This window comes from Aegilops tauschii, chromosome 7 (assembly GCF_002575655.3).
Source record: "Aegilops tauschii subsp. strangulata cultivar AL8/78 chromosome 7, Aet v6.0, whole genome shotgun sequence".
NCBI lineage: Eukaryota > Viridiplantae > Streptophyta > Magnoliopsida > Poales > Poaceae > Aegilops > Aegilops tauschii.
The window spans coordinates 549,722,314-549,739,183 of NC_053041.3; positions in this window are offsets into that span (position 1 = coordinate 549,722,314).

A 16,870-nucleotide genomic window follows, 5' to 3' on the forward strand; every position below is an offset into this window, starting at 1 on the left:
GGGCCCGGTGCGATGCTCCAGTGGCATTGCTACCCCCCCAGGGCCCCCGTCCCGCCTAACCCTGTAGCGTTTGACAACGGGATCTAGCCCTTTGACTTTGCACGGACGGGCTTTGACCTGTGGAACTTTCCACTCGGTTGTGTTAGGTCGGCCCATAGGAACACTTTGGAGCAACATCCGGGACAAAGCCACTGCAAGACCCCATCCGTGTAGACCCGACGCGTCCGTTTCCCCCCACCCGGTGCCGGCGGCGGCGCTGTCCGTGAGGGGGGCACACCTCGGAGACGCGGGCCGGGGTTTTGCAATCGCCACAACACTTCCAGACTTGTGAGAGGCCGCCTACGCAACATTTGGCGGCATGTGCTAGCCCCCGGAGGCCGCCGGCCACACTCGTAGACACGCGAAGAGCAATCCCCGGAGAGGGAAGTGTTCAGATACTTCTCCATCACCAAAAACTATGAAAAATTACCTTCAGTCCTATAGCACATGTGCCCACGTCGTGTAAAAAACTCATAATTTTATCGCGCTTCGAGTATTTAATAATATTCACACTGCATCATTGCCGCAGAACATCTACTACTGTGTCATCGCTGTCCGTGAGGGGGGCCACACCCCGGAGACGCGTGCCGCCTCATCGGACATGCCACCACACCGTACGACATGTATGAGGGCCCGGCGCGATGCTCCGGTGGCAATGCTACCCCCGAGGGCCCCCATCCCGCCTAACCCTGTAGCGTTTGACCACGGGATCTAGCCCTTTGACTTTGCACGGACGAGCTTTGACCAGTGGAACTCTCCACCCGGTTGTGTTAGGTCAGCCCATGGGAACACTTTGGAGCAACATGTGGGCCAAAGCCACAGCAAAACCCCAACCGTGTAGACCCGACGCATCCGTTTCCCCCTCCAGGTGCCGGCGGCGGCGCCGTCCGTGAGGGAGGCACACCCCGGAGACGCGTGCCGGCCGTTGCAACTGCCACAACAATTCCAGACTTGTGAGAGGATTTGCGGCATGTGCTAGCCCCCAGAGGCCGCCGGCCACAGTCGTAGACGCGCGAAGAGCAATCCGCGGAGAGGGAAGTGTTCAGATACTTCTCCATCACCAAAAACTATGAAAAATTACCTTCAGTCCTATAGCACATGTGCCCACGTCGTGTAAAAAACTCATAATTTTATCGCGCTCCGAGTATTTAATAATATTCACACCGCATCATTGCTGCAGAACGTCTACTACTGTGTCATCGCCGTCCGTGAGGGGGGCCACACCCCGGGGACGCGTGCCGCCTCTTCGGACATGCAACCACACCATACGGCATGTATGAGGGCCCGGTGCGATGCTCCAGTGGCATTGCTACCCCCCAGGGCCCCCGTCCCGCCTAACCCTGTAGCGTTTGACCACGGGATCTAGCCCTTTGACTTTGCACGGACGGGCTTTGACCAGTGGAACTCTCCACACGGTTGTGTTAGGTCAGCCCATAGGAACACTTTGGAGCAACATCTGGGCCAAAGCCAGAGAAAGAACCCATCCATGTAGACCCGACGCGTCCGTTTCCCCACTCCAGAAGCCGGCGGCGGCGCCGTCCGTCAGGGGGGCACACCCCGGAGACGCGTGCCGGGCGTTTGCAACCGCCACAACACTTCTAGACTTATGAGAGGATTTGGCGGCATGTGCTAGCCCCCGGAGGCCACCGGCCACAGTCGTAGACGCGCGAAGAGCAATCCGCGGAGAGGGAAGTGTTCAGATACTTCTCCATCACCAAAAGCTATGAAAAATTACCATCAGTCCTATAGCACATGTGCCCACGTCGTGTAAAATACTAATGATTTTATCGCGCTCCGAGTATTTAATAATATTCATGCCGCATCGTTACCGCAGAACGTCGACTACTGTGTCATCGCCGTCCGTGAGGTGGGCCACTCCCCGGAGACGCGTGCCGCCTCTTCGGACATGCCACCACACCGTACGGCATGTATGAGGGCCCGGTGCGATGCTCCAGTGGCATTGCTACCCCCCAGGGCCCCCGTCACGCCTAACCCTGTAGCGTTTGACCACGGGATCTAGCCCTTTGACTTTGCACGGACGGGCTTTGACCTGTGGAACTGTCCACTCGGTTGTGTTAGGTCGGCCCATAGCAACACTTTGGAGCAACATCCGGGACAAAGCCACTGCAAGACCCCATCCGTGTAGACCCGACGCGTCCGTTTCCCCCCTCCCGGTGCCGGCGGCGGCGCTGTCCGTGAGGGGGGCACACCTCGGAGACGCGGGCCGGGGTTTTGTAATCGCCACAACACTTCCAGACTTGTGAGAGGCCGCCTACGCAAGATTTGGCGGCATATGCTAGCCCCCGGAGGCCGCCGACCACACTCGTAGACACGCGAAGAGCAATCCCCGGAGAGGGAAGTGTTCAGATACTTCTCCATCACCAAAAACTATGAAAAATTACCTTCAGTCCTATAGCACATGTTCCCACGTCGTGTAAAAAACTCATAATTTTATCGCGCTCCGAGTATTTAATAATATTCACACCGCATCTTTGCCGCAAAACGTCTACTACTGTGTCATCGCCCTCCGTGAGGGGGGCCACACCCCGGAGACGCGTGCCGCCTCTTCGGACATGCCACCACACTGTACGACATGTATGAGGGCCCGGTGGGATGCTCCAGTGGCATTGCTACCCCCCGAGGGCCCCCGTCCCGCCAAACCCTGTAGCGTTTGACCACGGGATCTAGCCCTTTGACTTTGCACGGACGGGCTTTGACAAGTGGAACTCTCCACCCGGTTGTGTTAGGTCAGCCCATAGGAACACTTTGGAGCAACATCTGGGCCAAAGCCAGAGAAAGAACCCATCCATGTAGAACCGACGCGTCCGTTTCACCACTCCAGGTGCCGGCGGCGGCGCCATCCGTCAGGGGGGCACACCCCGGAGACGCGTGCCGGGCGTTTGCAACCGCCACAACACTTCCAGACTTGTGAGAGGATTTGGCGGCATGTGCTAGCCCCAAGAGGTCACCGGCCACAGTCGTAGACGCGCGAAGAGCAATCCGCGGAGAGGGAAGTGTTCAGATACTTCTCCATCACCAAAAGCTATGAAAAATTACCATCAGTCCTATAGCACATGTGCCCACGTCGTGTAAAATACTAATGATTTTATCGTGCTCCGAGTATTTAATAATATTCATGCCGCATCGTTACCGCAGAACGTCTACTACTGTGTCATCTCCGTCCGTGAGGTGGGCCACTACTCGGAGACACGTGCCGCCTCTTCGGACATGCCACCACAACGTACGGCATGTATGAGGGCCCGGTGCGATGCTCCAGTGGCATTGCTACCCCCCCAGGGCCCCCGTCCCGCCTAACCCTGTAGCGTTTGACAACGGGATCTAGCCCTTTGACTTTGCACGGACGGGCTTTGACCTGTGGAACTTTCCACTCGGTTGTGTTAGGTCGGCCCATAGGAACACTTTGGAGCAACATCCGGGACAAAGCCACTGCAAGACCCCATCCGTGTAGACCCGACGCGTCCGTTTCCCCCCACCCGGTGCCGGCGGCGGCGCTGTCCGTGAGGGGGGCACACCTCGGAGACGCGGGCCGGGGTTTTGCAATCGCCACAACACTTCCAGACTTGTGAGAGGCCGCCTACGCAACATTTGGCGGCATGTGCTAGCCCCCGGAGGCCGCCGGCCACACTCGTAGACACGCGAAGAGCAATCCCCGGAGAGGGAAGTGTTCAGATACTTCTCCATCACCAAAAACTATGAAAAATTACCTTCAGTCCTATAGCACATGTGCCCACGTCGTGTAAAAAACTCATAATTTTATCGCGCTTCGAGTATTTAATAATATTCACACTGCATCATTGCCGCAGAACATCTACTACTGTGTCATCGCTGTCCGTGAGGGGGGCCACACCCCGGAGACGCGTGCCGCCTCATCGGACATGCCACCACACCGTACGACATGTATGAGGGCCCGGCGCGATGCTCCGGTGGCAATGCTACCCCCGAGGGCCCCCATCCCGCCTAACCCTGTAGCGTTTGACCACGGGATCTAGCCCTTTGACTTTGCACGGACGAGCTTTGACCAGTGGAACTCTCCACCCGGTTGTGTTAGGTCAGCCCATGGGAACACTTTGGAGCAACATGTGGGCCAAAGCCACAGCAAAACCCCAGCCGTGTAGACCCGACGCATCCGTTTCCCCCTCCAGGTGCCGGCGGCGGCGCCGTCCGTGAGGGAGGCACACCCCGGAGACGCGTGCCGGCCGTTGCAACTGCCACAACAATTCCAGACTTGTGAGAGGATTTGGCGGCATGTGCTAGCCCCCAGAGGCCGCCGGCCACAGTCGTAGACGCGCGAAGAGCAATCCGCGGAGAGGGAAGTGTTCAGATACTTCTCCATCACCAAAAACTATGAAAAATTACCTTCAGTCCTATAGCACATGTGCCCACGTCGTGTAAAAAACTCATAATTTTATCGCGCTCCGAGTATTTAATAATATTCACACCGCATCATTGCTGCAGAACGTCTACTACTGTGTCATCGCCGTCTGTGAGGGGGGCCACACCCCGGAGACGCGTGCCGCCTCTTCGGACATGCCACCACACCATACGGCATGTATGAGGGCCCGGTGCGATGCTCCAGTGGCATTGCTACCCCCCAGGGCCCCCGTCCCGCCTAACCCTGTAGCGTTTGACCACGGGATCTAGCCCTTTGACTTTGCACAGACGGGCTTTGACCTGTGGAACTGTCCACTCGGTTGTGTTAGGTCGGCCCATAGGAACACTTTGGAGCAACATCCGGGACAAAGCCACTGCAAGAACCCATCCGTGTAGACCCGACGCGTCCGTTTCCCCTCTCCAGGTGCCGGCGGCGGCGCGGTCCGTGAGGGGGGCACACCTCGGAGACGCGGGCCAGGCGTTTGCAATCGCCACAACACTTCCAGACTTGTGAGAGGCCACCTACGCAAGATTTGGCGGCATGTGCTAGCCCCCGGAGGCCGCCGGCCACAGTCGTAGACGCGCGAAGAGCAATCCGCGGAGAGGGAAGTGTTCAGATACTTCTCCATCACCAAAAGCTATGAAAAATTACCATCAGTCCTATAGCACATGTGCCCACGTCGTGTAAAATACTAATGATTTTATCGCGCTCCGAGTATTTAATAATATTCATGCCGCATCGTTACCGCAGAACGTCGACTACTGTGTCATCGCCGTCCGTGAGGTGGGCCACTCCCCGGAGACGCGTGCCGCCTCTTCGGAAATGCCACCACACCGTACGGCATGTATGAGGGCCCGGTGCGATGCTCCAGTGGCATTGCTACCCCCCAGGGCCCCCGTCACGCCTAACCCTGTAGCGTTTGACCACGGGATCTAGCCCTTTGACTTTGCACGGACGGGCTTTGACCTGTGGAACTGTCCACTCGGTTGTGTTAGGTCGGCCCATAGCAACACTTTGGAGCAACATCCGGGACAAAGCCACTGCAAGACCCCATCCGTGTAGACCCGACGCGTCCGTTTCCGCCCTCCCGGTGCCGGCGGCGGCGCTGTCCATGAGGGGGGCACACCTCGGAGACGCGGGCCGGGGTTTTGTAATCGCCACAACACTTCCAGACTTGTGAGAGGCCGCCTACGCAAGATTTGGCGGCATATGCTAGCCCCCGGAGGCCGCCGGCCACACTCGTAGACACGCGAAGAGCAATCCCCGGAGAGGGAAGTGTTCAGATACTTCTCCATCACCAAAAACTATGAAAAATTACCTTCAGTCCTATAGCACATGTTCCCACGTCGTGTAAAAAACTCATAATTTTATCGCGCTCCGAGTATTTAATAATATTCACACCGCATCTTTGCCGCAAAACGTCTACTACTGTGTCATCGCCCTCCGTGAGGGGGGCCACACCCCGGAGACGCGTGCCGCCTCTTCGGACATGCCACCACACTGTACGACATGTATGAGGGCCCGGTGGGATGCTACAGTGGCATTGCTACCCCCCGAGGGCCCCCGTCCCGCCAAACCCTGTAGCGTTTGACCACGGGATCTAGCCCTTTGACTTTGCACGGACGGGCTTTGACCAGTGGAACTCTCCACCCGGTTGTGTTAGGTCAGCCCATAGGAACACTTTGGAGCAACATCTGGGCCAAAGCCAGAGAAAGAACCCATCCATGTAGAACCGACGCGTCCGTTTCACCACTCCAGGTGCCGGCGGCGGCGCCATCCGTCAGGGGGGCACACCCCGGAGACGCGTGCCGGGCGTTTGCAACCGCCACAACACTTCCAGACTTGTGAGAGGATTTGGCGGCATGTGCTAGCCCCAAGAGGTCACCGGCCACAGTCGTAGACGCGCGAAGAGCAATCCGCGGAGAGGGAAGTGTTCAGATACTTCTCCATCACCAAAAGCTATGAAAAATTACCATCAGTCCTATAGCACATGTGCCCACGTCGTGTAAAATACTAATGATTTTATCGTGCTCCGAGTATTTAATAATATTCATGCCGCATCGTTACCGCAGAACGTCTACTACTGTGTCATCTCCGTCCGTGAGGTGGGCCACTACTCGGAGACACGTGCCGCCTCTTCGGACATGCCACCACAACGTACGGCATGTATGAGGGCCCGGTGCGATGCTCCAGTGGCATTGCTACCCCCCCAGGGCCCCCGTCCCGCCTAACCCTGTAGCGTTTGACAACGGGATCTAGCCCTTTGACTTTGCACGGACGGGCTTTGACCTGTGGAACTTTCCACTCGGTTGTGTTAGGTCGGCCCATAGGAACACTTTGGAGCAACATCCGGGACAAAGCCACTGCAAGACCCCATCCGTGTAGACCCGACGCGTCCGTTTCCCCCCACCCGGTGCCGGCGGCGGCGCTGTCCGTGAGGGGGGCACACCTCGGAGACGCGGGCCGGGGTTTTGCAATCGCCACAACACTTCCAGACTTGTGAGAGGCCGCCTACGCAACATTTGGCGGCATGTGCTAGCCCCCGGAGGCCGCCGGCCACACTCGTAGACACGCGAAGAGCAATCCCCGGAGAGGGAAGTGTTGAGATACTTCTCCATCACCAAAAACTATGAAAAATTACCTTCAGTCCTATAGCACATGTGCCCACGTCGTGTAAAAAACTCATAATTTTATCGCGCTTCGAGTATTTAATAATATTCACACTCCATCATTGCCGCAGAACATCTACTACTGTGTCATCGCTGTCCGTGAGGGGGGCCACACCCCGGAGACGCGTGCCGCCTCATCGGACATGCCACCACACCGTACGACATGTATGAGGGCCCGGCGCGATGCTCCGGTGGCAATGCTACCCCCGAGGGCCCCCATCCCGCCTAACCCTGTAGCGTTTGACCACGGGATCTAGCCCTTTGACTTTGCACGGACGAGCTTTGACCAGTGGAACTCTCCACCCGGTTGTGTTAGGTCAGCCCATGGGAACACTTTGGAGCAACATGTGGGCCAAAGCCACAGCAAAACCCCAGCCGTGTAGACCCGACGCATCCGTTTCCCCCTCCAGGTGCCGGCGGCGGCGCCGTCCGTGAGGGAGGCACACCCCGGAGACGCGTGCCGGCCGTTGCAACTGCCACAACAATTCCAGACTTGTGAGAGGATTTGGCGGCATGTGCTAGCCCCCAGAGGCCGCCGGCCACAGTCGTAGACGCGCGAAGAGCAATCCGCGGAGAGGGAAGTGTTCAGATACTTCTCCATCACCAAAAACTATGAAAAATTACCTTCAGTCCTATAGCACATGTGCCCACGTCGTGTAAAAAACTCATAATTTTATCGCGCTCCGAGTATTTAATAATATTCACACCGCATCATTGCTGCAGAACGTCTACTACTGTGTCATCGCCGTCTGTGAGGGGGGCCACACCCCGGAGACGCGTGCCGCCTCTTCGGACATGCCACCACACCATACGGCATGTATGAGGGCCCGGTGCGATGCTCCAGTGGCATTGCTACCCCCCAGGGCCCCCGTCCCGCCTAACCCTGTAGCGTTTGACCACGGGATCTAGCCCTTTGACTTTGCACAGACGGGCTTTGACCTGTGGAACTGTCCACTCGGTTGTGTTAGGTCGGCCCATAGGAACACTTTGGAGCAACATCCGGGACAAAGCCACTGCAAGATCCCATCCGTGTAGACCCGACGCGTCCGTTTCCCCTCACCAGGTGCCGGCGGCGGCGCGGTCCGTGAGGGGGGCACACCTCGGAGACGCGGGCCAGGCGTTTGCAATCGCCACAACACTTCCAGACTTGTGAGAGGCCACCTACGCAAGATTTGGCGGCATGTGCTAGCCCCCGGAGGCCGCCGGCCACAGTCGTAGACGCGCGAAGAGCAATCCGCGGAGAGGGAAGTGTTCAGATACTTCTCCATCACCAAAAGCTATGAAAAATTACCATCAGTCCTATAGCACATGTGCCCACGTCGTGTAAAATACTAATGATTTTATCGCGCTCCGAGTATTTAATAATATTCATGCCGCATCGTTACCGCAGAACGTCGACTACTGTGTCATCGCCGTCCGTGAGGTGGGCCACTCCCCGGAGACGCGTGCCGCCTCTTCGGAAATGCCACCACACCGTACGGCATGTATGAGGGCCCGGTGCGATGCTCCAGTGGCATTGCTACCCCCCAGGGCCCCCGTCACGCCTAACCCTGTAGCGTTTGACCACGGGATCTAGCCCTTTGACTTTGCACGGACGGGCTTTGACCTGTGGAACTGTCCACTCGGTTGTGTTAGGTCGGCCCATAGCAACACTTTGGAGCAACATCCGGGACAAAGCCACTGCAAGACCCCATCCGTGTAGACCCGACGCGTCCGTTTCCGCCCTCCCGGTGCCGGCGGCGGCGCTGTCCATGAGGGGGGCACACCTCGGAGACGCGGGCCGGGGTTTTGTAATCGCCACAACACTTCCAGACTTGTGAGAGGCCGCCTACGCAAGATTTGGCGGCATATGCTAGCCCCCGGAGGCCGCCGGCCACACTCGTAGACACGCGAAGAGCAATCCCCGGAGAGGGAAGTGTTCAGATACTTCTCCATCACCAAAAACTATGAAAAATTACCTTCAGTCCTATAGCACATGTTCCCACGTCGTGTAAAAAACTCATAATTTTATCGCGCTCCGAGTATTTAATAATATTCACACCGCATCTTTGCCGCAAAACGTCTACTACTGTGTCATCGCCCTCCGTGAGGGGGGCCACACCCCGGAGACGCGTGCCGCCTCTTCGGACATGCCACCACACTGTACGACATGTATGAGGGCCCGGTGGGATGCTCCAGTGGCATTGCTACCCCCCGAGGGCCCCCGTCCCGCCAAACCCTGTAGCGTTTGACCACGGGATCTAGCCCTTTGACTTTGCACGGACGGGCTTTGACCAGTGGAACTCTCCACCCGGTTGTGTTAGGTCAGCCCATAGGAACACTTTGGAGCAACATCTGGGCCAAAGCCAGAGAAAGAACCCATCCATGTAGAACCGACGCTCCGTTTCACCACTCCAGGTGCCGGCGGCGGCGCCATCCGTCAGGGGGGCACACCCCGGAGACGCGTGCCGGGCGTTTGCAACCGCCACAACACTTCCAGACTTGTGAGAGGATTTGGCGGCATGTGCTAGCCCCAAGAGGTCACCGGCCACAGTCGTAGACGCGCGAAGAGCAATCCGCGGAGAGGGAAGTGTTCAGATACTTCTCCATCACCAAAAGCTATGAAAAATTACCATCAGTCCTATAGCACATGTGCCCACGTCGTGTAAAATACTAATGATTTTATCGTGCTCCGAGTATTTAATAATATTCATGCCGCATCGTTACCGCAGAACGTCTACTACTGTGTCATCTCCGTCCGTGAGGTGGGCCACTACTCGGAGACACGTGCCGCCTCTTCGGACATGCCACCACAACGTACGGCATGTATGAGGGCCCGGTGCGATGCTCCAGTGGCATTGCTACCCCCCCAGGGCCCCCGTCCCGCCTAACCCTGTAGCGTTTGACAACGGGATCTAGCCCTTTGACTTTGCACGGACGGGCTTTGACCTGTGGAACTTTCCACTCGGTTGTGTTAGGTCGGCCCATAGGAACACTTTGGAGCAACATCCGGGACAAAGCCACTGCAAGACCCCATCCGTGTAGACCCGACGCGTCCGTTTCCCCCCACCCGGTGCCGGCGGCGGCGCTGTCCGTGAGGGGGGCACACCTCGGAGACGCGGGCCGGGGTTTTGCAATCGCCACAACACTTCCAGACTTGTGAGAGGCCGCCTACGCAACATTTGGCGGCATGTGCTAGCCCCCGGAGGCCGCCGGCCACACTCGTAGACACGCGAAGAGCAATCCCCGGAGAGGGAAGTGTTGAGATACTTCTCCATCACCAAAAACTATGAAAAATTACCTTCAGTCCTATAGCACATGTGCCCACGTCGTGTAAAAAACTCATAATTTTATCGCGCTTCGAGTATTTAATAATATTCACACTGCATCATTGCCGCAGAACATCTACTACTGTGTCATCGCTGTCCGTGAGGGGGGCCACACCCCGGAGACGCGTGCCGCCTCATCGGACATGCCACCACACCGTACGACATGTATGAGGGCCCGGCGCGATGCTCCGGTGGCAATGCTACCCCCGAGGGCCCCCATCCCGCCTAACCCTGTAGCGTTTGACCACGGGATCTAGCCCTTTGACTTTGCACGGACGAGCTTTGACCAGTGGAACTCTCCACCCGGTTGTGTTAGGTCAGCCCATGGGAACACTTTGGAGCAACATGTGGGCCAAAGCCACAGCAAAACCCCAGCCGTGTAGACCCGACGCATCCGTTTCCCCCTCCAGGTGCCGGCGGCGGCGCCGTCCGTGAGGGAGGCACACCCCGGAGACGCGTGCCGGCCGTTGCAACTGCCACAACAATTCCAGACTTGTGAGAGGATTTGGCGGCATGTGCTAGCCCCCAGAGGCCGCCGGCCACAGTCGTAGACGCGCGAAGAGCAATCCGCGGAGAGGGAAGTGTTCAGATACTTCTCCATCACCAAAAACTATGAAAAATTACCTTCAGTCCTATAGCACATGTGCCCACGTCGTGTAAAAAACTCATAATTTTATCGCGCTCCGAGTATTTAATAATATTCACACCGCATCATTGCTGCAGAACGTCTACTACTGTGTCATCGCCGTCTGTGAGGGGGGCCACACCCCGGAGACGCGTGCCGCCTCTTCGGACATGCCACCACACCATACGGCATGTATGAGGGCCCGGTGCGATGCTCCAGTGGCATTGCTACCCCCCAGGGCCCCCGTCCCGCCTAACCCTGTAGCGTTTGACCACGGGATCTAGCCCTTTGACTTTGCACAGACGGGCTTTGACCTGTGGAACTGTCCACTCGGTTGTGTTAGGTCGGCCCATAGGAACACTTTGGAGCAACATCCGGGACAAAGCCACTGCAAGATCCCATCCGTGTAGACCCGACGCGTCCGTTTCCCCTCACCAGGTGCCGGCGGCGGCGCGGTCCGTGAGGGGGGCACACCTCGGAGACGCGGGCCAGGCGTTTGCAATCGCCACAACACTTCCAGACTTGTGAGAGGCCACCTACGCAAGATTTGGCGGCATGTGCTAGCCCCCGGAGGCCGCCGGCCACAGTCGTAGACGCGCGAAGAGCAATCCGCGGAGAGGGAAGTGTTCAGATACTTCTCCATCACCAAAAGCTATGAAAAATTACCATCAGTCCTATAGCACATGTGCCCACGTCGTGTAAAATACTAATGATTTTATCGCGCTCCGAGTATTTAATAATATTCATGCCGCATCGTTACCGCAGAACGTCGACTACTGTGTCATCGCCGTCCGTGAGGTGGGCCACTCCCCGGAGACGCGTGCCGCCTCTTCGGAAATGCCACCACACCGTACGGCATGTATGAGGGCCCGGTGCGATGCTCCAGTGGCATTGCTACCCCCCAGGGCCCCCGTCACGCCTAACCCTGTAGCGTTTGACCACGGGATCTAGCCCTTTGACTTTGCACGGACGGGCTTTGACCTGTGGAACTGTCCACTCGGTTGTGTTAGGTCGGCCCATAGCAACACTTTGGAGCAACATCCGGGACAAAGCCACTGCAAGACCCCATCCGTGTAGACCCGACGCGTCCGTTTCCGCCCTCCCGGTGCCGGCGGCGGCGCTGTCCATGAGGGGGGCACACCTCGGAGACGCGGGCCGGGGTTTTGTAATCGCCACAACACTTCCAGACTTGTGAGAGGCCGCCTACGCAAGATTTGGCGGCATATGCTAGCCCCCGGAGGCCGCCGGCCACACTCGTAGACACGCGAAGAGCAATCCCCGGAGAGGGAAGTGTTCAGATACTTCTCCATCACCAAAAACTATGAAAAATTACCTTCAGTCCTATAGCACATGTTCCCACGTCGTGTAAAAAACTCATAATTTTATCGCGCTCCGAGTATTTAATAATATTCACACCGCATCTTTGCCGCAAAACGTCTACTACTGTGTCATCGCCCTCCATGAGGGGGGCCACACCCCGGAGACGCGTGCCGCCTCTTCGGACATGCCACCACACTGTACGACATGTATGAGGGCCCGGTGGGATGCTCCAGTGGCATTGCCACCCCCCGAGGGCCCCCGTCCCGCCAAACCCTGTAGCGTTTGACCACGGGATCTAGCCCTTTGACTTTGCACGGACGGGCTTTGACCAGTGGAACTCTCCACCCGGTTGTGTTAGGTCAGCCCATAGGAACACTTTGGAGCAACATCTGGGCCAAAGCCAGAGAAAGAACCCATCCATGTAGAACCGACGCTCCGTTTCACCACTCCAGGTGCCGGCGGCGGCGCCATCCGTCAGGGGGGCACACCCCGGAGACGCGTGCCGGGCGTTTGCAACCGCCACAACACTTCCAGACTTGTGAGAGGATTTGGCGGCATGTGCTAGCCCCAAGAGGTCACCGGCCACAGTCGTAGACGCGCGAAGAGCAATCCGCGGAGAGGGAAGTGTTCAGATACTTCTCCATCACCAAAAGCTATGAAAAATTACCATCAGTCCTATAGCACATGTGCCCACGTCGTGTAAAATACTAATGATTTTATCGTGCTCCGAGTATTTAATAATATTCATGCCGCATCGTTACCGCAGAACGTCTACTACTGTGTCATCTCCGTCCGTGAGGTGGGCCACTACTCGGAGACACGTGCCGCCTCTTCGGACATGCCACCACAACGTACGGCATGTATGAGGGCCCGGTGCGATGCTCCAGTGGCATTGCTACCCCCCCAGGGCCCCCGTCCCGCCTAACCCTGTAGCGTTTGACAACGGGATCTAGCCCTTTGACTTTGCACGGACGGGCTTTGACCTGTGGAACTTTCCACTCGGTTGTGTTAGGTCGGCCCATAGGAACACTTTGGAGCAACATCCGGGACAAAGCCACTGCAAGACCCCATCCGTGTAGACCCGACGCGTCCGTTTCCCCCCACCCGGTGCCGGCGGCGGCGCTGTCCGTGAGGGGGGCACACCTCGGAGACGCGGGCCGGGGTTTTGCAATCGCCACAACACTTCCAGACTTGTGAGAGGCCGCCTACGCAACATTTGGCGGCATGTGCTAGCCCCCGGAGGCCGCCGGCCACACTCGTAGACACGCGAAGAGCAATCCCCGGAGAGGGAAGTGTTCAGATACTTCTCCATCACCAAAAACTATGAAAAATTACCTTCAGTCCTATAGCACATGTGCCCACGTCGTGTAAAAAACTCATAATTTTATCGCGCTTCGAGTATTTAATAATATTCACACTGCATCATTGCCGCAGAACATCTACTACTGTGTCATCGCTGTCCGTGAGGGGGGCCACACCCCGGAGACGCGTGCCGCCTCATCGGACATGCCACCACACCGTACGACATGTATGAGGGCCCGGCGCGATGCTCCGGTGGCAATGCTACCCCCGAGGGCCCCCATCCCGCCTAACCCTGTAGCGTTTGACCACGGGATCTAGCCCTTTGACTTTGCACGGACGAGCTTTGACCAGTGGAACTCTCCACCCGGTTGTGTTAGGTCAGCCCATGGGAACACTTTGGAGCAACATGTGGGCCAAAGCCACAGCAAAACCCCAGCCGTGTAGACCCGACGCATCCGTTTCCCCCTCCAGGTGCCGGCGGCGGCGCCGTCCGTGAGGGAGGCACACCCCGGAGACGCGTGCCGGCCGTTGCAACTGCCACAACAATTCCAGACTTGTGAGAGGATTTGGCGGCATGTGCTAGCCCCCAGAGGCCGCCGGCCACAGTCGTAGACGCGCGAAGAGCAATCCGCGGAGAGGGAAGTGTTCAGATACTTCTCCATCACCAAAAACTATGAAAAATTACCTTCAGTCCTATAGCACATGTGCCCACGTCGTGTAAAAAACTCATAATTTTATCGCGCTCCGAGTATTTAATAATATTCACACCGCATCATTGCTGCAGAACGTCTACTACTGTGTCATCGCCGTCTGTGAGGGGGGCCACACCCCGGAGACGCGTGCCGCCTCTTCGGACATGCCACCACACCATACGGCATGTATGAGGGCCCGGTGCGATGCTCCAGTGGCATTGCTACCCCCCAGGGCCCCCGTCCCGCCTAACCCTGTAGCGTTTGACCACGGGATCTAGCCCTTTGACTTTGCACAGACGGGCTTTGACCTGTGGAACTGTCCACTCGGTTGTGTTAGGTCGGCCCATAGGAACACTTTGGAGCAACATCCGGGACAAAGCCACTGCAAGATCCCATCCGTGTAGACCCGACGCGTCCGTTTCCCCTCTCCAGGTGCCGGCGGCGGCGCGGTCCGTGAGGGGGGCACACCTCGGAGACGCGGGCCAGGCGTTTGCAATCGCCACAACACTTCCAGACTTGTGAGAGGCCACCTACGCAAGATTTGGCGGCATGTGCTAGCCCCCGGAGGCCGCCGGCCACAGTCGTAGACACGCGAAGAGCAATCCGCGGAGAGGGAAGTGTTCAGATACTTCTCCATCACCAAAAACTATGAAAAATTACCTTCAGTCCTATAGCACATGTGCCCAAGTCGTGTAAAAAACTCATAATTTTATCGCGCTCCGAGTATTTAATAATATTCACACCGCATCATTGCTGGAGAACGTTTACTACTGTGTCATCGCTATACGTGAGGGGGGCACACCCCGGAGACGCGTGCCGCCTCTGCGGACATGCCACCACACCGTACGACATGTATGAGGGCCCGGTGGGATGCTCCAGTGGCATTGCTACACCCCGAGGGCCCCCGTCCCGCCTAACCCTGTAGCGTTTGACCACGGGATCTAGCCCTTTGACTTTGCACGGACGGGCTTTGACCAGTGGAACTCTCCGCCCGGTTGTGTTAGGTCAGCCCATAGGAACACATTGGAGCAACATCTGGGCCAAAGCCAGAGAAAGAACCCATCCATGTAGACCCGAGGCGACCGTTTCCCCCCTCCCGGTGCCGGCGGCAGCGCTGTCCGTGAGGGGGGCACACCTCGGAGACGCGGGCCGGGGTTTTGCAATCGCCACAACACTTCCAGACTTGTGAGAGGCCGCCTACGCAAGATTTGGTGGCATGTGCTAGCCCCCGGACGCCGCCGACCACACTCGTAGACACGCGAAGAGCAATCCCCGGAGAGGGAAGTGTTCAGATACTTCTCCATCAGCAAAAACTATGAAAATTTACCTTCCGTCCTATAGCACATGTGCCCACGTCGTGTAAAAAACTCATAATTTTATCGCGCTTCGAGTATTTAATAATATTCACACCGCATCATTGCCGCAGAACATCTACTACTGTGTCATTGCCGTCCGTGAGGGGGGCCACACCCCGGAGACGCGTGCCGCCTCATCGGACATGCCACCACACCGTACGACATGTATGAGGGCCCGGCGCGATGCTCCGGTGGCAATGCTACCCCCGAGGGCCCCCGTCCCGCCTAACCCTGTAGCGTTTGACCACGGGATCTAGACCTTTGACTTTGCACGGACGAGCTTTGACCAGTGGAACTCTCCACCCGGTTGTGTTAGGTCAGCCCATGGGAACACTTTGGAGCAACATGTGGGCTAAAGCCACAGCAATACCCCATCGGTGTAGACCCGACGCGTCCGTTTCCCCCTCCAGGTGCCGGCGGCGGCGCCGTCCGTGAGGGAGGCACACCCCGGAGATGCGTGCCGGGCGTTTGCAACTGCCACAACAATTCCAGAGTTGTGAGAGGATTTGGCGGCATGTGCTAGCCCCCAGAGGCCGCCGGCCACAGTCGTAGACGCGCGAAGAGCAATCCGCGGAGAGGGAAGTGTTCAGATACTTCTCCATCACCAAAAACTATGAAAAATTACCTTCAGTCCTATAGCACATGTGCCCACGTCGTGTAAAAAACTCATAATTTTATCGCGCTCCGAGTATTTAATAATATTCACACCGCATCATTGCGGTAGAACGTCTACTACTGTGTCATCGCCGTCTGTGAGGGGGGCCACACCCCGGAGACGCGTGCCGCCTCTTCGGACATGCCACCACACCATACGGCATGTATGAGGGCCCGGTGCGATGCTCCAGTGGCATTGCTACCCCCCAGGGCCCCCGTCCCGCCTAACCCTGTAGCGTTTGACCACGGGATCTAGCCCTTTGACTTTGCACAGATGGGCTTTGACCTGTGGAACTGTCCACTCGGTTGTGTTAGGTCGGCCCATAGGAACACTTTGGAGCAACATCCGGGACAAAGCCACTGCAAGACCCCATCCGTGTAGACCCGACGGGTCCGTTTCCCCTCTCCAAGTGCCGGCGGCGGCGCGGTCCGTGAGGGGGGCACACCTCGGAGACGCGGGCCAGGCGTTTGCAATCGCCACAACACTTCCAGACTTGTGAGAGGCCACCTACG